Genomic DNA, 8,088 nt, shown 5'->3' on the forward strand with positions numbered 1-8,088 from the left:
ATATATTAAATTTCATTAAAAAATTCATATTGTTGTTCAGTGACATTTTTAAAAAAAATAATATTTTTTAATAAAAAAAAATCAATTTCATGCAACAGCATATCGTCACTTGGGATAACGTAGTTAGTGAGAATTCATTTCATAAGCTTGTAATGATATTTGCCCAATTAAAATGCATCAATCAAATGCACATTTTCGATTTATTATCCTAGCAACGTTTTGCATAAGTGGAGCAAATTGCTGTTCTCGATATTTGGTCAGTTAACCACCAATTAACAAAATTTTGTAAATCAGTTATCCATGAAAAGCACTGCAAAAAAAAAACTGCAACATTGCTGAAAAATGCTTTTAAAGTACAAAATATACATTCATTTTATATTTATAGTTGCAGCCTCAAACGGATATGTATTTTTGGATCACGTATTTTTATTCAAAGCGGAAAAATTTTTAAAGCATTGAGAAATGTTAATTTAAAAATTTTAAAGATTTTTTACAACATAAAGTGTGAGTAGTACTATAAATATTTTAACATTGGAGTTATATTCAAACTTACTTAAGTATTTAGTTATCCTGTACAGATGTACATCATACTTTGCTGCAATGGTGGCTATCTCCATCTGTGGCTTGCTATTACCAAATGGTAGTCCGATGTGACATTATGTCGTTTGTTATTTGATACCTCTCTCATAGATACGAATACGTGATAAGAGAGTGGTAATAATCTTTGTTAGGCCCCTTTCTTTTAATTGCTTTCTGAAGCTACAGTTATATCTATTGGAAAAAGTAATTATTTGTTGAATCACAACGCTGATGTGGTTCTTCGTCCTTTTACTGGTACTCCCAATTTTTTTTAACAAACAATTTTGTTTTATTTTACCAAAAAAAGAAATAAAGTCGGTGTACGAAATATGACTGCTATTGATAAAAAATTTAGAAAATTTATAAAGTGTTTCCCATAAATGAAAACAAGTTAGCTGATTATTTACAGCCCAACTAATTTAGATTTAATATAAATTTAAAACAGACTTACTGTTCGTTCTACCAGCTCGAATATCTTCAAGCCGATGAAATATCTTCTAGCACGTAAAGTGTTTAACACAAACTTTTTATCCGGAATGCAAACGAGTTGGTTGAGCATCATGATATTTCCATAAATAAAAACTATTTATTACACGAACATTACACAAATCTAGCATCATATTTATTTCAGCTGACGAAATTTCAGCATAAAATATAGTCACTGAGCATTTAAGAAATACAAAAAGTTCCGTAAAGAAATTAATTTTAGCTCCTGAGCAATAACATAATGAAATAAATAAATATTAGTTTCTTATAAAAGTCATAATTGCATACTCTAGAAACATCAATTACATTTTAGTAAACAGCTTGTTTGCAATTTCTATACACATGAACGTAGCTTTAGGACGGCTTAAAGGGGATTCACTTTTCAAGTATTTATTTTTCTAAAAATAATGTACTCACTCAAAAGACAAATAAATTTATATTTATTAAAAAAAGAAGGTCTATGCTGCAGACAACTGTATGGAGATACTATTGTCCATACTATCACCAGTCATAGTTATTTCATCGCACATATTATTTATCACACGACTGCTTCTTTCATTATGAATTTTTCTATTCTATTACTTCGAGAAGAGTTTAAAGGAGAATAACTGTTCCATATTTCCCTCCTGGCTAAGCTCATGCCTATGGAAATCTTTCCATGGTGAAGTCAACATTTGTATTTGAATCCCAATTGGACAACAATAGCAAATGTGGTTTTCAACTAGAAGCAAACATGTTTACGTATATTTACACTGCAAATATTTCTGTGATTGAAGGCAGTGACGTGAATACCGCAGACGTACTCAATGAATTACAAAGCATTTGCATTATTTTTATTTCTGCACAAAATATTCTATTATAAACTATAAAAAATATATAAGATTGAAATTCTTATATAAAGGCAATTATGCCTTTAACGGCATAAATAATGATTTTATATGTTTGTGTTTTTCATTATAGTAATTTAATTTCTAATGTAATAAGTTATAGGTATATCTCAACTTGATTGACTGGATATACTTTATATTGTTGCTTTAATCGCCGTGAGCAATTTCAAAGCAATTTACATGGATAATAATGCTCTTCTTAGTAGTTTTTGTTTATAAATTTACTACTATTTATTTATATTAACAATATAAATAGTTTCTATATTCATAACAACTCTGAAGTTCTAATGTTTGTACAATCCTCATAGAAATCAATAAACTATAATATTTATGACAAAGTATTTTTGTAAATAAAGAGGTGTAAATAGTGAAAAAAGTTTTAAAATAATAATATCTTTAAATAGGCTTTTTTGTGGATCACCACATAGCCGATTCGAATGTCACAAAATATCCATTCCAATGGTCATTTTCTTATTTATTCTAATTTATCCTACGTTTAGAATTATTTTTTTACCTCTTCAAGGGTATGTCGATTTTTAAGTTACCCCTGAAAAAGCACTGGCATATGACGGATAAATTAAAATTATTACAACAGAAATCTATTATTTTTATCTTATGTATTTTGATATCATTTTATTAAAAACTAAGGGAAAATTTTTATTTTAAAATAATACTTCTTTAAATAAATAATTTTGGCATACAAATATGGAATTTATACAGATAATAATTTAAAATGGTTCAAATATAGAGTAGTCGTTCGTTCAGTTTTTTAAATGTTTCAGTTTTTTGAAATGTAAAAGCTTGTAAATATGTTTAATTTTATATTTATATAATTTTAATTTTAATTTATATATTAATTTCTAATTTAATTTTATGCAGTTTTGTATATAAATTTTACTGATGAAGTTTCCACTTCGAAACATTGGCGATATTTATATATAGAAGACGTTTATATAAAAATAAAAAATAATTTACAATCATTTATATTATGTATATAAGCCTTTTCGAAAGCAGAAATAGTTTATGTATAATTTTAAAACTGTAAGTATCAAAATTTGTTCGAACTAATACTGTTCGAATTTGAATTTAAAATACAGGCTTACGTTTGAAATCCCTGATTCAAAATTATAGTTGATCATGTTATTCATAATGTTGTTATTTATAACTCATACTTTAAATTTCCACTATACAAATTTATTTGTTGTATTAGACTTTGTTCTGTGCGGAGAGAACGTTTAAAAATACCTAACGCATCTGCACTATGTACCTCTGAAAACAATTCCCCTTATGTGCCAGACCGTTTCGTAGACTTAGAGCACATACATATACGACAGCTCGCAAACATAGTTAACGATTCTTATTGTTTCTTTTCCTTATTAAAAATTGATTATTTAATTACTTCATAATTTTTTTTAAATTGCTATGAGTCGATCAACTTCTCCAAGTGCCCATAATAGTAATGAGGTTCCACTTTTTTTTTATTTTTTTAAATGCTAATTAAAAAGAAATCTACATTTTGTAATCCTTTCCTTAACATATTTTATTCCGTGTAATAACAATAATCCTTGCCTTTACATATCGAATTTTTTAATTCCATTTCACTAAAAAATCCAAAACAATTTAAAACTCATACCATATATCGCAATATATAAGCTGAATACATGTTAAAGGTGAAATTGAAAATAATACACAAAAGAAAATTTATTTATAATCCGATTAGTTTCTTATAAAATACACAGTAATACATAGATATTAAAAAAATATTTGCATAAAAAGTAACATTTATATATTTTAATGAATTTTTCATTTTAAAATTATGTTTTTATTTTTACTATATAAAAAATTTAAAGAGAATTTATTTTATGATATTTTTATAGTGAACTTACAAATTTATTTTGAATGCAATATAAACTATTTGCTTTAAAAATATTTGGCAGTTTTCATATTTTTTATCCTTTTATATGCCAAACACACTCTGGGTTCATAATAGCTCTTCTAAAATGAATTTTTTCCAAAATATATCTATAAAACATCATCATTAAGGCCAACCATGTCAACAACAAAACCAATCAGTTTTTATTGATTTCAATTGACTTGTTTTAAATAAAAAGTATCAGTGTTTGGAAATAACATTTTGTTTTACTAAAATAAAAATGCAAATCAAAATAAATTGTTTTTATGTAGAAACAAATTTACTAAATGAATGAATTTATTAAATGCTTAATCACAAATGTCCAAGTGGATGAATTGATATTATTAAACTGTAGTTTATGCCTAATGGTTACTTTCAGAAATCATTTAAAATATTATGTTCTTTTTTATTAAAATCGAACTCTAAATAAAAAGAAGAATAATTTATTAAATATTAATCAAGGACAATGTAATTAGTCTATAGTAAATCCGCTGAAGGACACGGGTAATATGTCTGAGTTTTTTATGACAAGTAACAAATTTAAACTGTCTCATACCGCCAAATTTTGGGCAAATTTTATTACCTGCTATTATTTCTGTAGTCAAAGAAAAGTAAGGATCTTGGTATTTATTCCAAAAGAAAAAAAATTAATTTTGAGCAATAATTAGACATCTATGTATTAAATGTTTAAAATCGTTAAAGGAAAAGCCGTTCACATCTGCGCCAACATTAACGATTATGTGTAATTAAGTGAATGAATTTTAAACATATAGTATAGCCATATGTACTTATGATGCACCCATTTGGAATATTAAATTAAGGCCGCTACATTAAATTACACTACTAATTAAGTCGATGGTATTGTTTTGGCTATTCGATGAGTCAAAGTATATAAGCTTAATGACTCTACAATTATATTGCAAAGCACAGTCATTTAAGTTTTGAACAACAGATGGGATATGACAAAACTATCATTTGAATGTGAGCAACGTTTGCTTACTATGGACCATAAATATGAACATGGCATGATTTCAATGCAATGTTTTAGGATGTTTCAACATTATTTCTGAATCAATTTAATTTTGTACATAAGAAAGGATTATTATTACTTTAACAGTAAATAGTAAAAATGATAAATTTTATCAAGTAAACCAGATTCGAAGATGCTCAACTCTATGTAGTTGCCAAAAACGTGATGGCCAAAGCTTTTCAGAATATACTCATGATGGTTTATATCTGGTATCTTCTGTTATAGCAAATGAGATCTATTAATTTTTACACAGGCTTCTGCGCTAGTTTAAATAAAATATATTGCAATATAGACGTTAGAACACAGAGGATGACGTAAATGTAGTGTTAAAAATATTAACTTATAGTACATCGTAATCCTGATGATGACTCTCAAGAAGTGTCGATATACAGAATATAAGAAAAAATATTAAACATTGAATTATTTAATAAGAAGGAAACTACAGTCAGATGATTAAATATAAAAAAATTATATATTATTAATTTTAAAATTTATTTATAATAAAATCGATATTTTTATATGAGCATTCAACAGAATTTATTGTTGATTTGCTAGCATATCCATCAGATTTTTTTTAATAATCAAGTTTTATACGAATTTTTTTATTTTAAATTTTAATTTATATAAACGTATAATTAAAATTTCATAATAAATTTTTCCTTGTAAAGAGTTTATCAAAGATTAAAACAAAATATTTTTTTTTGCAAAAAAAGTAGTTTACATGATGATTTACACTCACATATGTTATGCTGTCATATGATATGCACTATCAGAGCGAATAATATGTAAAGTACACAAACCTATATTTTTATTTGGTTAAAATTGCAAACTCATGACGTACTGATAATTTTGCTGTGACAATCGAATATAATAAATTCATATGCAATCTTACTACCATCCACAAACAAAGACATAAGTCACACGAATTTTTGAGATACATCGTAATTGAATAAAAACATTAAGTAATGTAAAAATAACAGACAATGGATAAAAAATTATTTTAATTAATTTTTGTAAATTTTACTGCATTCATGATAATAAATAATTTTGTCGTCATATATCAGGACAATATTTCAATGACAAGAGAAGCATATTTTCATTAAAATATACTAGGTGTTTTTCATTTTAAGTGTTTTCAACTTCAGAAGATGACTTCTTGGTCTAAAAAACCAGTATGAGAAGTGTATATCAGAAGCATGTTGGTATAGCTAGTTTTAAGGTTAAGAATATGAAATGGGAATGAAATCTTTAAAACATTTAATTTAGAAGTAGAGAAACTGTGTAATAAATTTTTATGCAAATGGCAACCAACCAGGAACTAAATGAGCCACTTGCTCCAATTGTCCAATTGAATGTAAAAGCAAAGGTAGATGGCATGAAGACATTAAGGGAATGTTAATGTACGTGATTGTGGAAAGTAAATAGTGACACGTATTTAAATTGAAGCCAAGTATATTTGAAAACTCATTCTATTCGTAGCACTCATGAGATGAATTAATTGTGCTTAGCGCAGCAAAAATATATAACTCACAAAATGTATTAGATAAGTAACACATATTCCAAAACATAGCAATTTCTTCCTTTCTTTAAAGAGGTTTTAATATGATTTTAAGTAAAGAATATGATCGAAATTGTTAAAATTTAAAATTTAAAAATTTATTTAATAAAAACTATCACAAAAGTATTATACTTAACCCAGACATTAAAAAGTGCTCATTATAAAGTTGGCTAAATAAAAAGTGAATATTGAAATACGAAATGAAATACGTATGCAATTATAAAAACACTCCTAATATACATATAAAATGAAATTTTATTTAAATTAAAACGGTTAAGATATAACCCTCTCATTTCTATCACGCTTGCTGTTAGTGTACAACTTAATTGAAGTGTACATTAAAATAAACAACATCCAAATTGCCAACCAATATTATCAAGAACAATGTTAAAAATAAGAACTTGCCAAAGTCTCAGCTTTTAGTATTAAAAAAATGGAAGAATAATTCCAAAGAAATTTCTGTAAAAATTCATTGATAAATTATTTAACGAATACAGAACATCCAGAAAACTTTGATGTATTTTACAATATTTTAGATATTTCCGACTTAAGCGTTTAATTTTGAATTGTCAAAAGTATAGATTTGTTCTTAAATCACTTACATCAATTAATCATTCTTATTGATTTTATATATACAATGGCTTTAACTTATAGTTTGTATCATCATTATTCTTTTCGTAGCGATTTTTGATTAACTGAAACCTGTCAAGTAAAAGAATAGTTCATTTTTATGGGATTAAGGTATTAACCTAAAATATAATTATTCGTCCTGATTGGATGCGCTAGATAATCGCGTTTGCCCTATTATTCTCCCAATGAATAAGATTAAAGAATTTTGTTAGCAAAATTAGTAAACCAAAAAAAGTTTGCAAAGAACGTTTTATAATTTTTTTAGAGCCAAATAAGTCTGCAACGAACATTTTATAATTTTTGTAGAGCCAAAATTATTGCGTCTTTAACTCCATGCTGTTCGTTACTAAAACATTTCATCTTTCTCTTCCATTCGTGCCCTAGCCCAACAAAGGCGGATAAATAGGAAAATATTGCGTTTAATTCAAAAAGTCGCTAATTTTGAAAGCATTTATTAAATAAATATGTGTCAACCCATACCACAGTTTCAACCAAACATCAATCTAATTTGTCCTTTTTTGAGAAAAATTTCTTCATTTTTAACAGTTTTGGGTCCAAATATTTTGCATAATACATTAACTTCTGAAATGTATGTAATTAAGTGTCAAATTAAATCAAAATTAAAACCAACAGCTTAAAGCATTTTTTTTATAATTTTTTTTTGAAATTTGGATTAAAATGTTAACCCCTAATCAGGAAGTGACTGTAGAGGATAATTGAGCAAGAAAACTTTTTGTATGCATATTAAATTATTTGCTTTAGTCTTCATCTCTTGATTTGCCTTATATTGAGGTTTTTCCTTTATTCTTCCCTTATTTTGAATTATATTGCAAATACTATATATGTACAAATCGAAGTTTAAAGAATTGCGGAATTAAATAACATCTGGAACAGAACTTTCCAAACTTTTTAAACAATTTTATCAAGACGATAATATTTATTTCAAAATTCTTGATGCATTAGAGCATAAATTAATTCCTAAAACCTTACAAGGAATTTCTGTTTG

The sequence above is a fragment of the Teleopsis dalmanni genome, chromosome 2, assembly GCF_002237135.1.
Source record: "Teleopsis dalmanni isolate 2A chromosome 2, ASM223713v2, whole genome shotgun sequence".
NCBI classification, from domain to species: domain Eukaryota; kingdom Metazoa; phylum Arthropoda; class Insecta; order Diptera; family Diopsidae; genus Teleopsis; species Teleopsis dalmanni.